Below are 16,730 nucleotides of genomic sequence, written 5' to 3' on the forward strand. Positions count from 1 at the left end.
GATTTTCAGCAATATATGACAAGTTCAATTATTTTAGACTTAAATCTGGTAAAAAAAATGTAATTAAATTGAAAACATGCAAATAGCATACATATATATATATATACATATGTATATATATATATATATATATATATATTCCTATATAGCACAAGATGATGAAAGATAATTTTCCTTATGGAGATTCCGACCTAAGCCCAAATGAAAAGAAAAAAGAAACCTATCTTCATCATGGCGGGTGACTATGTCCTACGAAAAGATCCTTGCATCATACAAAAATGCAACTCCTATAACATAACAGAACTTTAACATGGGGGAAAACGAGGTCATTTTTTAAAGTAAACTGCTATTGCAAGGTAACTTTTAATTTGCGCACATAATGTAAATCGCTACGGTCAGCAAATTTCCTTGGGTCAATTTCCTCGACCTTGGGTCACGGAAATAACGGTAGCTGCATCCAGAGGTGCCCCGGCATCCCGGGTGTTCAAAGTGCCGCGAACAGTGAGGATCGATGATCTCCTCAAAGTGTCAGGGCCAGATCCTCGGCAGGGTGGCTGGAGGGCGATATTCAGAGAGCAAGCACATGCTCAGTGTTACACTTTAAATTGATGCAGACATTTTCGATTGCGAAAAGAAAGTTTTTCCTAAGTAACATAGGAAACCACCCAGCTAACCTTCTGGAGGATATCAGATAATCATGGTAGGTGGTTGTGTAAGAGCTATCTTCTCAGAAACGTGAGCACATATGAAATACAAACAAGTAGCCGTTGCGGAGATTTACTATAGTGATCAACATTTTAATTACTTTCTGTTTTCTTAGATGTACAGGACTATTGCGATGAATATTCGCTCCATGTACAAACAAAGCAGTATTTTTAGCCTGGTATTTGCATTTGGTGGCAGAAAACTCCCACAAGGGTACGAATAACCACGAGTCATGTGCTGATTAATCTGAGACTTCTCGAGTCACGCGTTAATTAAAGGAATTAATATGATCTTTGCTGGTAACGCTACACATTTGTCACATGGCATGCAGAGAACGACTTATTGGATGGTCAGATTTCAAACAAATCTCCAACCCTGCAAATACGGAGAGGATTTTTTCGAATCACTGCTGATGGTGACTCAATAAAAACCAAGGGCCTAAATATGAAAACAAGCTCCTACCAGAAAATCGCTAGACCAGTCTACACATGTGTGATGATTGACGAATAACTCGAGTGTGCAAAGAAGTGTTCTCCACATAAGAGAAAGGAGGACCACAATGGAAGGTGTGTGACGCAGGCCGAGTGCATCCTCAGCTGGCCCCGGCCCCCAGGCCCCCCGGCCCCGGCCCCCGGCCCCCCAGCCCCGAAAGGGGCTTGCACACACTGCGGGCCCACTGCTCCGTATTCCTGCCAATGCCCTGCGCTCTGGACATGCAGCCTTACCTCAGCAGCCACGGACTATCTATCAAGTGGGTTAAATTGCTTCATGTTTTCGAGGCGTCTTATAAAGCATTCTCAGGAAAATGTTTCACTCCGTCATTCCTGATCTTTTAGAAACGGTGCCCCAGTAAGTGTTAATATTGATGAAAACCACACAATCTCGGTCATTTACCGCCGACTGACACACACAGGCCCAAGGTAACACAACACAGCTTCCCTGGTTCTTAGAACGTATACATATGACCAAAGTCGAAACACTGAACTTTCTTTTTTCAGAAGAAGCTCCTACATTTTCCTGGTTAAGACTGATCCATTGCTTAAACTCTGCCCTTTATTTTTATTTTTAAATTTTTTTTTAAATAATAAATTTACTTTATATTGGTTTTCAATTTGCCAAAATACAGAATACCACCCAGTGCTCATCCCATCAAGTGGCCCCCTCAGTGCCCGTCACCCATAAACTCTGCCCTTTAAACATCTCTGATAAAATCGAAGATGTCAAAGAAACCACATAAGACATTTCAGAAAATCAATTTGAAAGGTGTTAATCTGTATATGGGAAATATTTGTCTGCCCCAAAGGAAGCTGTCTGCCCCAAAGGAAGCTGTATCCTTCCTTCCTTAACAAAACAAAGTGAATTTTGTCGTGTTCGGTTCTACAAAAAGAGAAGCCTCACAGCCCTATTCTGAATGTGTTGGCAGGTCTTCTCTTGTAGGGAGTCGAAGGGTGCAAGTCTCCTCTTCTAGAAGTGGGCAGGCAGCAGCGCACTTACAAGCCACAGGCCAGAAGAAGAGGACTATTTCCACAACAGGCAAAACTGCCAGGAGGAACAAGCCACGACAACTGCGGTGCATATTAAAGCCTTACAGTGGCTCCACAAGACCAAGGGAGCACCGAGAGCTCCCATTCATGCAGCTTAGCTCGAGATTTGGGGAAAGCATTTGACTATGGGGTTTGGAGGACGGAGCATGAACAGTACTTTCGTAAGACTTTTGCAGGTGGGAAAACTGGGCTGTGCTCACGTAGCTATCACCCATAAAGACCACGAAAGCCTCAAATTTTATTTTTAAAAAAATGGATTCTCACCTCCATTCCTTATTTTTCATGCCTGAATTATAGATGTCATGATACCATGAGATGCTTTAGGATGCCTACGCATTGCAAAGTAAAAACTTCTACCAGCAGCTGGCTGACCGCTAACCGTAGGTCAGAACATGGGCTACTGTATTTATCACTAATCCTGATATGACAATTTACTATAAACTTAATTATTAAAGCTCTCCTAGGGGCAGTCCCAGTGGCGCAGCGGTTTAGCGCCGCCTGCAGCCCGGGGTGTGATCCTGGAGACCCAGGATCAAGCCCCATGTCGGGCTTCCTGCATGGAGCCTGCTTCTCCCTCTGCCTGTGTCTCTGCCTCTCTTCGCTCTCTCTGAACGAATAAATAAATAAATAAATATTAAAAAAAAAAATAAAGCTCTCCTAAAACATCAAGAGTATGACACCACGTGTTTACATCAAAACCAGCAGACATAAAAAGATGAAATCGGAGTATATTAAGTATTACTCCCTTTTCCCCACTGGATAATCACTACTTGATATTTCAAACACTCAGAATATTTCTCAATGTTTCCTGTCAAAGTATTGTTAATGAAAGGAAAGAGGGAACGAGTTACAGAACTTTAGAACTGAGCTGATGAAAAGAAAATTAGACATTTCTTTGAAATCTCACATTTTTGTAACTGGCTACATAAAATATGGGTTCACTTTAATATAAAAATGACAATCTTCTCCATTCCTCATGTATACACAGGAAAGCAACTACCACGTTTGGTGGAAACATGAAGGGGAAGACGGGTCAGAGGGAACGAGAGAGGGATGCCTTTAGCACCAGCTCTTAGGCTGAAACAAGGAAAATAATCACTTAGGAAAGATTTACACATAGCATTGTTTTCACAGTAAACACTTAGAAATATCATAAATTAAAGTAGCGTGAAATCGCAGTATCATGATGCGGATAAACAACAGAGTGTGAGGTCATTAAATTATAATGTAAATCTGTTATCTATAAAATATATGCAATGATGTCTATGATATATGGAGGAGACAGAGCATGCTGCAAAACATCACGATCAACAGATTCTCATTTATACAAAATCCTATATGTACATTTCTAAATCTGCACGAGAACACATGACCAGTGAGAGACATCAGCAAGAGCTAACAGGAGCTGTCTCTGAGTGACGAGATCTGCAATTCCGTTTACTTTTTGCACTTCTATATACTGATTGCATTTTTAACGATCATTTATCTGAAAAGTTCTTTCCAAAGTAAAAGGTCTTATTTTTTGAAGAGATTCTGACATGAAACGAGAAAGAAAAAACAAAGGGCTTTATTTTTAAAGAAGAAAAACAACTTCTAGCAAGGTCCTGTGCTGGTCTACTACCCTGAAGGGACTGTGCACTTTGAAGACTTTGGGAAATGTTCACTGTGCCTATACAGTAGTCCCATGCTCATTCTGTCATTTCTGCAGTGAGTAGCACCATATAAGAGGTAGCGAGGGCAGCCCCGGTGGCTCAGCGTTTTAGCGCCGCCTGCAGCCCAGGGCGTGATCCTGGAGACCCTGGATCGAGTCCCAGGTCGGGCTGTCTGCATGGAGCCTGCTTCTCCCTCTGCCTGTGTCTCTGCCCCTCCCTCTCTCTCTCTCTCTGTCTCTATGAATAAATAAATAAAAATCTTAAAAAAAAATAAAAGAGGTGTCAAGAAGAAGTGAAAGGTACTCCACCCTCTGGTACAGAATGTGTTTTCATGTGAGGCTCAGGGACCAGTAGTGGGTTACTCTCAACTACACTGCTCTCAATGACATCAAGCACAAACCCACTAAGAGACATAGGCGTGCCTCTGCTGTTATGACATTTTGGTCAAAATGGCAAAGTGCATCTTAATTACAGTTCCGATAGGTATGTACTTATAGGTGTCATATATTCAACGACCTTTCCGGGTCAGGATATAACTGAGTACACTTAGGAAATGTAAAGTTAACAAATTAAAGCTCTGACAGATGATAGGACAGAAAATTCTATCCAGAGTTTCACCGATACCATGAAATTATCATTTTGATAGCCCACATTTGTGATGCTCTAAATATATGCACAGTGTAAAGTAGTCAATCTGGATTTCTACAAAAGGACACTGAGCACAAAATGGAAACATAAAGACAGTTCTATGAAATGAATCTCATAAACTATCGACCGAAGAACAGTATATGTTTAAACTAAACAGTCTTTGACTACATGATCATTTATCATATTCAAGATAAAAATAGTTTTAAAAATAGTTGATAATTGATGATTAAGACAAAATTCGTATAACACTAGCATTATTCTTTCCAAGTATTCCAAGCAGAAATTCTTATAGGACACAACCAAAAGTATGGGCTATTTACTTGCTGTTATTTTAATAAAAGAACAAAGAAAATAAGACCTCACAAAATGTTGAAATAGCTATCTACAGACACTGTAAATTTTTAGGAAGACACTCTGAAACATCAATACGATTGCAAACACACACGCATGCGCATATTCTGGTACGATGAACTTGAAAATTAACAAGCTATGTTGGAGTTACAAATAATGGTCCTAATTAATTAGTCTTTTCCCGAAGTAGTAAACAGAAATACTACCTCAGAGTTTTCTGATCAGTGACAAAGTCATTAATAAATGAAATCAAAATGGCTAGCAATCAATAAAAAACTGAATTTGTGAGGGAAACATTTACTGCTACGCTAGGCTTCCATTCGGTATAGGCAACAGATTCATTTTAGTATGTAAAATGCTCGGGGTTGAAGAATGCTTTCGACAAGAAATGATAAAGATTTTCCCCTATCACAGTAACAAAAACATATATTCATGTTGTTTTTTTTTTAACTGCTCATCTTCCTAAAAAAATTAAGAAATGATGAAGGCCATAAGATGGCTAGGAAAACATAAATTGTAAGAAGCAAGAGGTTCATTTCTCTTAAACAAAAGTCCCAGAAAGCAGGCAAGAAAAAAAGACAAAAAGACCTCAACAATTGGAGAAGTTGGGGAAGGAGGGGAAAATCTGAAAGCAAGCAAGATGAAAATAATGAAAATACCAGCTGACATATAACAGGGATAGAATGCAGTCTAATCCCCAGACTCCTGAGCAAGGACGTATGCAAAATTAGCACGGGAACACAAAACTACAACAGAAAGACGGGACGCGTAGCATCGGGACCAAGTATCAAACAAAGCATATCGAATTCGGAACTTGCTCATCAAACTGGATTAATTCTCCCTTTTGGCAAAATGCGTTTTGATTTCAGGTTACGTCACAGGAATATTTTTATGGAATGACTTAAAAAATGTAGAGAAAGACTCTGATTCCTCTGACTCCCCTTAGTGAAACAAAATCTTCGAATGCTGCTAAAGTTAATTAAACGCCACGAGGGATCGATGAAATGAGGGATTCAATACAGACTGTGACATTCTGGGCCAAAACTGAAGTGTCATCAAAAAGTAATGGTTTTGGTAAACCCTGGCTAACAAACGAGAAAGGACATCAAACACAAAGACTTTTTTTGTCAAGAATGCTAACACTGGCGAGAGAGAACCTCAAAGTGACATACATACATACATACCGACAACTGAGTATGTATATTCAGTGTAAAGATTCACCAGAAGCAGGTGTCCATGCCTCTGTGGACAAAACAAAACAAAACTTTGGTTAACAGATCAACACTACATATTAAAATCCAGACACTATAAATTTTGGCACAGAGGCTGAAGCACACATTACATGAGAACACTGTTGCTGTCTCTATCTGGTGAAATACAAAGGAGTGTGAACCTCATAAATGCAATTTTGGGTATCAAAGTCCAACTGACTCTTTGTAATGTGCTCTGGCTTTGCAATTCTCAACATAGCAGGTGATAACCTGATAGAGAAGCGAATACTACCGTGACTTCGGTTAGCTGCATGTGAGTTGTTTAAATATCAAAAGGTGAAGTACGACAAATTAGGAATAAAACACAAATTTATGGAAAGGGTGCTTCAAGAATGAAATCTGGATGAAACTCAAAAGCAGGAATCCTCCCAAGTGATCCTTCGCTACAAAATTGATTCACATTAGTGGAAGGCTTTGCTATGCCCAGTGCTGGGAATGTTTTTGTCCTGTCGGAAACAGTTCACGCAAAATACCGAATTTCCGTATTTTACCGTTATGTCCCGTTGTTTTGCTCAGAAAGAGCATCAAACCTCTGTGCTAAACTTAAAATGAATTACAATTTTGCTGGAGGTTTAATTGCTAAGTAATTTGTTTGAACAGTTTAAACCACTTACAATTTTAGTCAACATAAAAATTTGTGGGCAATCTTACGGGAAAACTCATAAAACCACAGCTAAATCCCTAGGGATCAAAGTGTTATAGACTGAATTAACTAACAAATGATCATTATGATTGGATGTCAACTGCATTCCTAGATTTTAATTCATTTGCATATGTAAGAAAAAATAGAAAACCATTAGGCCGAGTAAAGAACTAAATATTGCTTTTAAAGCAGCAACACTATGTAAATCTAAACAGAAATTCCAAACGTCCTGTCATTCTTCTGGGAGTTCAGAGCAAAAGTCGTTCTTAGGTGAAAACGGAATTAAGGTTGAGAGCCCACAAGACTCCCTGACGGTGCTTCCTAAGTTAGAAAATGAGCCCATAGATAGGAGATCATAAAGACGCTTTTCTTCCAACAGAGACGGCTTCCTTACTACTCACCCAGTTCCTGAACTCTGTCATGAGCTAGTGAACCCCTAGAACAAAGCTGAGAACAAAACCTGGGTTTCGGCACGACTCCACAGTTGAACTCAGAACCAGATTAAAACCAGGGCTTACGAGAGCTTTCCCGCTGTCACCTTCACCCGTGGGTCATCCCTAATCCCACCCCAGACCAGCGACAAGACAGCAAGCTCCCATCCTTGCAGGAGTGCGCCGTGGAAGCGTCACAAGCCAGAGACAGAGGGGTTGTGTCCCTCAGAGTGAAGCTACAGGAAATGGTGTCCTTCTTTTCATTTTGTCGTTCTTAAGGAACTTTCATAAAACAGCTCTGAATCATGCAGTCTCCTTTAAAAATGTTCTCCTCATAAGGAAAACAGAAGAAAAATCAACCACCAAAGGTCACACTTGAAAACGCAGAACTTCAGAACTTGCGGAAGAAACACCTGTAAGACCTCTTTCCTTATACCATTTCATGGAAAGTTTCTCATGAGAAATTTACATACTGGTTTGTGTTTTATGAATTAGACTTGAATAAAAAGAGAGACTTCTGCCATGAAACTTAAAGGGTAAGAAAATCTTCGTGTGCATGCCACTCCCAGCATCATGAGTCATGTTTTTCCCACGCAGGCTGTTCCAGAGTCTCACCTTGATCCCCCCTACTGGTCCTTACAGATGCGCTAACGTGGATTACCACTGCAGTGGTGTATCAGTCCTCCTCCGATATCCGCAGAAAACTAAAGACCGAGGAGGGTCCTCAAACTCCCATGCCCGACCTGGTGAAAATGGCATTTAAAGTCCTTAACACCTGAGAGGAAGTGGCTGAACTTAAGAGGCAGGCCAGACTCCAGCAGAAGGTCCAACTCCAGACCCAAGCCTCGGTGGCAGCTCTGCGGCTGGCGGGCTCCGCGAGCTCGCAGAAAGGGGGAACCGACCGAACCCCGCCTGGGGCCTGCTTCAGATGCGGCACCGAGGGACAATGGGCCCGTCAATGTCCCAATCCCAAGGAGCCAACGCGGCAATGCCCTCAATGTCCAACGATGGGCCACTGGAAATTCACCTGCCCGGGTCTCGGGGGATCCTCGGCGCCTCCACACAGAGGAAACTCTGAGCCGGGAAGTCCAGCCTTTCAACTACTCGGACTGGACGATGACTGACGGGGCCCAGACTCGGACACCCCCTAACCCAGGCCAAGCCCAGGGTCCTGCTCCAGGGAGCGGGGAAGCCCATCTCTTTCCTGTTGGACACGGGGGCGACCGACTCCATTGTGCCTTCCTACTCGGGGGCCAGCTTCCCCTCCCCAGTAGCGGTGATGGGAACTGATGGCACCTCCTCTATTCCACGGACCGCCCCACTCCTCTCTTGCAGCCTAGATGGGTTCTCCTCCTCACACTCCTTCCTTAGAATCCCTTCCTGCCCAGCTCCTCTTCCTCGAAAATCCTGACATCTATCTATCAGCTTCTCCTAGGCTAAGTCCTGCTACCCTCCTACCTCCCCCTCTACTTCCTTTGTACTTAAGAGTCATTAGGCGCGCACACACACACACACACAAAGAGTCATTAGGCACCATGACAACCCACTGGTTAGTTCTCAACATTTTGCAATTCAGATCACTAGTCAGCTTTCTTCCTGGTCTTCAGACCTGCTTCAATACAACAGGTAAGTATAAAAACAACTTTCATCAGTGAAAAATCCCATAGGAGTTCAGTATTGTTGCACTCTAATGGATACATGGAAGCAAATGTGTATTTCTAGAAACCAATGAACTTATGACTATAAAAGATACAGCACCTATAAATTGAAGAGCTTATTCCTCAAAAATAGAGCTGATAAAAAGAGTCAGTGCATACATACAAAAAAGCCTTAAATAATAAGGGAGGAAAATAAGTAGAACATGTTAAAAAGATGGCCAAATGAGAGAGGCATCCTGCCTCTCAGGATGGTTTCCTTATCTTTTACTGCATTTTATAAATGTCATAAAATAATGATGATTTTTTTATTGGAGTTCAGTTTGCCAACATATAGCATAACACCCATCCCATCAAGTGCCCCCCTCAATGATCGTCACCCAGTCACCCCACACCCCCACCCCACCTCCTTTTCTTCCACCCCTTGTTCGTTTTCCAGAGTGAGGAGTCTCTCACGTTCTGTCTCCCTTTCTGATATTTCCCACTCATTTTTTCTCCTTTCCCCTTTCTTCCTTTTCACTATTTTTATATGCCCCAAATGAATGAGACATTACAATGTTTGTCCTTCTCCAAATGACTTACTTCACTCAGCGTCATACCCTCCAGTTCCAAATGAGGACTATTTTAAAGGAGAAAAAACCACTCTTTTTAAATTAAGAGTATCACACTGGGAGAATCCTTTCAATGACTGGGAAAAAAATACGGTCACACAATACACTTTGCGGACAGCAGACATATACAATGCATGTTGTCAACTTTCTCCATCATTAACCACATGACAAAGCTCTTTTAAAACTACAAGGGGAGGCTACAGAAGGAGTTGCTTCCACCTGTATTCCTGATTGCAGTTTCTTCATGTTTGTCAAGACAGAAAGAAGCATTATTTTCCTTTTCTTTCTTTTAAGTCTTTAGTTTAAAAAAAAAAAAAAAAGGCAAACCTATAGGATTTTCAACTTTTGGTGACAGTCATGGAAATCTGGAGACTCATGAGTTCTAAGACTAGGGTTTCTGAACTGAAATTAAGAATTCAAGGATTACAGTTAAAGTCTCAGAGCGAAAGACATGAGGCCAAGTATTTTTCAACGAAAGCCCAAAGAGAAAAACAGAGGCTGACGACAGAGAAGAGCTGTGACATAAACCACAGATGATGTCGGAATTGTGATTTCTGTTAAATCTTGTCATGTATGCATGGATGTACGTACAGATACACACACATAGATCTCCGACAGTTCTTGTTCCTTAACGGTTATGGCTCAAGGTTTGGTGGGGGCACCATCATTGTCTTGGCATATTTTGCTTACTTTTTGCTATGAAAGGACATAGAAAATTAAGTATGAAGATGATTTACAGATTTCAACTATAAAAGAAAATATCAGTTTTTTAGTCCATAAAATCGAGACACCTACTGATAAAGCATCCTAGGAGGATCATCACTAGAAAAGTCCAATGGGACACACGGAAAACCTTCACGTTAACTACTTCCAAAGACAAAATTATTTTCACACTTTCTAGAGGTATTCAATATTTAATGTTGACGCCTGATGGAAAGGTCTGAAGTACTACAAACGCTCAGACATTGTAGAAAAGGATGTGTACTGCCACGTCTACCATCAATTCTATCTAAATAAGTGCTATTTTATGGTGTTAGTTATTACTGTATATAAAACTATTGAAGACCAAGATTTTTTGGACATATTCTTACAGTTTCCCCAAATGTGTAAGATGGAAATAGGACTTTTTTGAGCATTCATTTTTTTTCCCTCCTGATTCACTAGCACCTCTCAAAAATAAGCTCTAGGGAATCATGAAGTCCACTCGATAATTTCCTACTAAACACCCTAAATTACGTATAAGACCGCCATGTTGATATAGATCTACTCAGATTGTCAAGGAATTATTTAACTTAGATTATGAGCAGCTACATTTCCCAGTGCTTCCAGTCTGGGACCTCATTTCTAAGTGTGTGAGTTGGTTCTCCTGTTTCCATAATAACCAATTTAACAATCAGCTTGGCAGTCAACTACTTTAGAGTTACTTTCATTAATGTTAGCTCTCATCTCATTAATACATGAATCGACGGACATTGTGGGACTACTTATTTTTCTAATATACTCGTAAAAGGGCTCTGAATTCAAGGTAACAAACCTTCTCGAAGAATTAGCTCAGGCTCTTTTGTTTAAACTCAATCTTGGGGATCCCTGGGTGGCGCAGCGGTTTGGTGCCTGCCTTTGGCCCAGGGCGTGATCCTGGAGACCCGGGATCGAATCCCATGTCGGGCTGCCAGTGCATGGAGCCTGCTTCTCCCTCTGCCTGTGTCTCTGCCTCTCCCTCTCTCTCTCTCTCTCTCTCTCTGTGACCATCATAAATAAATAAAAAATTAAAAAAAAATAAACTCAATCTTTTCCTTGTAGAAGCTCAATGTATAGTTTAGAATTTTCTTCCAATACTTTAGGACTCACTTAAACTTCTAGTCCTAATACGACGATTTCCTTTTGTTGCTGCAGGGACCTAGAAATGCAACAAAGTTATGAGCCAGAAGTTTTTCAGTTTTTGAATGTCAGTAAAAACCAAAAAAAAAGGAAACAATTAAGAAATTCCAGGAAGTAAATTGGAATACAAAGTGGTCTTCATTTCACAGGACTCCCTCTATCGTTAATCCTCACGAGAATGAACACAGAAAGGAAGCTACTCCCTTACTGTATAATGAAAATCGTGATTTTTGGAATGCTTTTTCCAAATCAAAAAGCTCTCGAAACTAGTTCTTTCTCTCTCCTCTTTCCTGGTTTTGAGTAAAAGACCCTTCTTAGTAGATGATCTGGTACATAACGAGCACTGCTGGTTGGCTGCACACATACGTACAACAGCATGAACCCAACAAGTAGAACCAAACGTCACTCTCCTTTCATGGCGTTTGTCGTTTCTAATGGCTGAGTAATATTCCATTGTAAGCTGTAAGACCACAGCTTCTTTTGTTGTTGTTGTTGTTTTCTCAACTTTATAGAGGTGGTGGGGGGAGTCAGGGAAGGAAGAGGTGTGGACTTGAAGGTTTTTGATTTTTTAATGCAAAATAATTTATTTTGTGTTTGATACCAGATGAGACGATAAGGGTGATGGTGCTCATGCCCATATGCCGGCTCCAGGTGAAGTGCTCTAGGCTTCGGGCTCACTCTGCTACCTAAGAAGGTCTTTCTCAGCTTCAGCTCTACACAATGCTTGTGACTCAGCGCCTTGCGGGTTTGGGCATTATGTAAACGTTCACAGACTTGCTGAAGGGGATGGTGCCCTCGATGCTGGTTTCCACCTGGGGGGACACTTTGCCACCTTCAATCCAGGGGGATTTTGGAATGCGGGAATTGGAGTTGTAGGCCAGTAGCAGCCTCACTTCCACCTGGCATGGTTCTGTCCAGGCAGTATGGGAGAGGTACACCTGAGTGAAAAGCCGGTGGCGCCCTGGGTGGGCCAGGATTCTGCAAGTCTGCCAGCTTAGGATGAATCATCTGAGCCTGGCCATCTGGATAGAAGACCTGGACCTTCACAGCACTCTCAGGGTCCTGCACATGTTCCAGGGTCGCATCGACATCCAGGGTCACAACCAATCCAGATGTAAACCGCAAAGGGTTGTCTGACTCGCCTGCTGGCTCAATGATGGTGGCTGAAGTGTGTGGATCTGCTCTGGAAGGGGGAGGTGCAAGGAGGTACTCTGCCTCAGCATGGTCTGTAGAATTTTGACCACTTCCACAGGCTTGGATGTCATGAGTCGGGGCATAAGGTCAAGAAGTTTGTCCACAAAGCTGTCCTGTAGGTGGGGGCAAATCAGCAATAAAACACCTCTGAAAGAAGTCCACTTCCTGTAAAAAGTTTTCACACATCCCAAATAAGGGGTCAACTCCTCGAGTAGTCCGTGCTGTTACTATAAGTTGCAAAGCTTTGGCCTGCAGCCTCATGTGATGTATAATCACCACCTGTTTCTTCTCCACACAACTGTACATGAACTCCATTTTGTAGGTCTCTTCCATGATCTGTTTTGCTGCTGCGGAGGCCAAGTCACTCTGCTTCAAATATAAAGGGGCAGCCACATTACACAGCTTTCCCTGCAAGGCCTTGATGAGAAGAAGCTGACACCGAAGATAGGTAGCCGAGAAGTCAGCAACTTCTCCAAGTCTTTGCAGATCCTGGATGGTGAACTCCAGCAGCTTCTGGGTTCCCTGAGGGGCCCGGTGCTCTGAAGACTGTACACCCTTTCAGGGCTCTGCTGCAGGAACTGATGGGACGGGTCCTCATGGGGCGCAATACCGGGAGAAACGGCCGATGACACTAGTTTTCTACCTGATAACTTTGAGGCAAGAACAAGATGAGAAAGACTGTCTCGGAGGTAGGCATAATGCCTGAAGGTATGATCTGAGAACAGTGCTGGCATTGTTGGACAGGTTGTAGCAGCATTAAAAATAAGAACCAAAACTGCAATGTAAGCTGGGTCATCCATATCTGGTTCAGCTGTGTCAAAAAATGGATGGGTGCTCAGGAGCTTTGGCACCAAGGGAAGCACCAGGGTTCGATGCCGACTTCCCAGAAACTTCAAGCACTTCCACATAGAGTCCCTATCAGTAGGGTACTTGGTTAAATTTTTCAGCAGCTCCGCCAGTGCGAGATGAATCCCTTCTTTAGTCGAAACATTAGTACAGCATAAAAGTTCGTGAAGAGCCAGCCTCTCGAATATCTCTGGACGAATCCTCTAACACAGCCAGGACACTGCTGATCCTCTCGGAGAGTGATATTATTAGAAATTTTTCTCATACTGTGTATGGACTGCAGACATACTTCCTCAATTTCATCATTAAACATGTCAACCGGGAAATCAGGGCGGCACTTCTCCGCAAAAGAAGGTGAAGATTGGGCCAGCATGCAGAGAGCCTCCACAGCAGCAATGCGGACCTCATACATCTCATCTTCCAATCCAGGAACAAAGGGTCCACAAGCTCCTGACTCAATCAAGTTCACAGCTCCTGTATCTATTTCGTCTTTGGGAGCATCACCTCCCCACTTTCTGCCACTGGAAAACTCTCCTGACCTGTAAAGTTCCTTGGCACGTGCATGTGTAGTGCGTTTTCTCCTGAGATCTGACATGAGCTTCTTGTCGAGCGTCTGCTCCAAGATGTGAAAACTGACTTGTTCCATTGAGCCCAATAGCTTTGCAGCCTGACTCGAACCACCCAGGAGCCATCACTGACCATGGGACAAATTTTTCCAAATGCATCATCAACTAAGCAAATTTCTTCATTAGAAGAAGGAATGGGGACAGTGCTTTCAGGATAGAGCTGACTGACAGCCCAGATAAGTTGGACTGCAGCGCTGCGCACTTGTTCATAGTCATCAGGCAACAATTTACAGGCCTGATTATAAATTGCTTGGTGTAATTTCAGTCCTCTTTCATGAAGCTGCAACATGGCTTTTATAGCCGCTGTTCTGACACGTGGGTCTTGGTCACTGAAGTAATCCCCTATAATCTGGACATCTCTGACAGCTAGGCCTTCTCCATCTTTTGTGACACTTGTCTCCAAAGAGCCAAGATTGACAAGTAATTGCAGGCACTTATTTCTTACACCAGGAGACATATCTGTGAGGTGCTTGCAGGCTACATCAACTAATCCCATCTGGATAGCTTGATTCTCTGGGAGTTTGGTGCCAATTGCAAGCAAGGTGTCCAACAGTTGAGCAAGGACTTGATGAGACTTTTCATTCTGCAGGATGTTAATGGCATCATCCATAATGCAGTCTGGTGAAAATCCTGCAGTCTTTGATAATAAACCCAACAATGATGCAATTTTCAGTCTCACAGATGGATCATTCTCCTTGTAACAACGTTCCAAGAGAATCCTGACTACTACTTCCACACTTTCTGCTTCAACAGGCTTTCTGGCAAACTGGAGTAGATACTGCAAAGCATCCGCTGGGGAGGGAGCTTTACACCGATCTACGTGGAGTGCTGCAGATTTACTTGGTTTTGTCAATTGCAGTTTCTTGGTTGCAATTTCCTCCTGTTGTTGCTGGACCACCTTAGTGAATTCCTCGTACACTCGTTTCTTTAGGTGAGCCGCCATGACTGCCCGCCACACCACAGCTTCTTGACCCATCATCTTTCAATGGACACCGAGGCTCCTTCCACAGTTTGCCTATTGTGGACATTGCTGCTATAAACATTGGGGTGCAGCTGTCCCGGCTATTATGCTGAGTGAAAACAGTCAATCGGAAAAGGACATTATATGGTCTCATTCATTTGGGAAATATAAAAATTAGGGAAAGGGAATAAAGGCAAAGCAGAGAAAATGAGTGAAAGTATCAGTGAGGGTGACAAAACAAGAGACACCTAACTCTGGGAAACAAACAAGGGGTAGTGGAAGGGGAAGTGGGTGGAAGGGGTGGGGTGACTGGGTGATGGGCAATGAGGGGGGCTCTTGGCGGGATGAGCACTGGGTGTTGCGCTATATGTGGACAAAGTGAACTCCAATAAAAAATTAAAAATTAAAAAAAAAAGAAAACGGGCCCTTTATGTAAAATAAGCAAACATTTAACTGATGTATTCAGTAGGTCCAATAAATGGAAATGTATGACACTAAAAAAATAAAAAAATAAAAAAAAAAAAATAAAACACCAGGTAAATCTTCAGGATTCTAAAGAATGTCATTGTTTTTCAAAAGATATCCGAATGATATAAACAGGAACACCACAAGTACAGAAGGAAAAGCTGCTGGAGGCACCGATATGAACAATTTCCCTACTACATTAAATGCCATAGACCATTATGAGAAAGATTTAAATGCATCAGTAAATAAGAATCTTTGTCTTGGACACAGTTATTTTTTTAACATAAGCAAATAGGCAATAATGTATTTCAAATGTGAAAAAGTACCTGTACCCACAGCCACCCTGGAGGAAGACCACGCCAAGGGGCCTGCTATCAGGATCCCCCACATGACGGAGCAGCCACCTGCCTCAGTGGAGTACCGATTTCGGGCACTGAGCAACATTCTAAATGAAATCAAGAGCCCGCCAGAGCTACTACACTGGGGCGAGCTGAAGCTTATGGGCCTGAGCAGTTCGAGCCGGGCATGGCAGCTGGTGCTGAGTGCTTGGCCCGAGCCGAGATGCCAGCTGCTGAGGCCAAGCCAATTTAGATGGCAGTCACACCTCTGATTCACTGTCCCGACCTGGAGGAGCCACCTGCACACTTGGCTACCCTGCAAGAAGAGCTCCCCCGGGCACCCACTATCAATGTCCCCGGCATGCCATGCCAAAGGGGTCACCTGCCTCAGTGCAGCAACCAGCTTCGGTCCCTGAGCAACATCATGAACCACGTCAGTAGCCCACCCCAGCTCCGAAGGTGGGGCCTGATGAAGCTTCTGGGCCTGAGGTGATCGAGCTGGGCAGGGCTGTCAGTGCTGAGTGCTTGGCCAGAGCGCAGATGCCAGCTGCTGAGGCCAAGCCAATGCACGAGGTGGTCACGCCTCTGATTCACTCTCTCGACAAGGAGGACCCACCTGCAATCTTGGCCACCCTTGTGGTACATCATGTCCCCGTGCATGCTACACAGGGTCCACCACATGCCGGAGCAGCCACCCAGCTCAGTGGAGCAACTAGTGTCTGCCCCTGTGCAATATCCTGAACCACCTCAACAACCGGCCCCAGCTCCTACCTCGGGGCCTGCTAAAGCTTCAGAGCCAGAGGTGATCGAGCTGGTCACGGCTCGAGCCGAGAAGCCAGCTGCTGAGACCAAACCAATGCACGTGGTGGTAACACCTCTGACTCACTGTTCCGACATGCAAGAGCTACGTG

The 16,730-nt window shown here is 43.1% G+C and overlaps 1 protein-coding gene and 1 pseudogene across 1 annotated transcript in view; both read right to left on the minus strand.

Moving 5' to 3' along the window:
* Positions 1–16,730, minus strand: part of LOC140605327 (transcription intermediary factor 1-alpha-like) — a 117,733-nt gene that overhangs the window by 58,642 nt on the left and 42,361 nt on the right. Inside the window, exon 5 of the mRNA XM_072777605.1 lies at positions 6,085–6,142. The gene's annotated coding sequence lies outside the window, so the exon portion shown is untranslated. The remainder of the gene's footprint in view (positions 1–6,084; positions 6,143–16,730) is intronic.
* LOC140605325 (integrator complex subunit 4 pseudogene) lies at positions 11,247–15,096 on the minus strand (annotated as a pseudogene).

Source organism: Canis lupus, chromosome 15 (assembly GCF_048164855.1).
Source record: "Canis lupus baileyi chromosome 15, mCanLup2.hap1, whole genome shotgun sequence".
In the NCBI taxonomy this organism is placed as follows: Eukaryota; Metazoa; Chordata; class Mammalia; order Carnivora; family Canidae; genus Canis; species Canis lupus.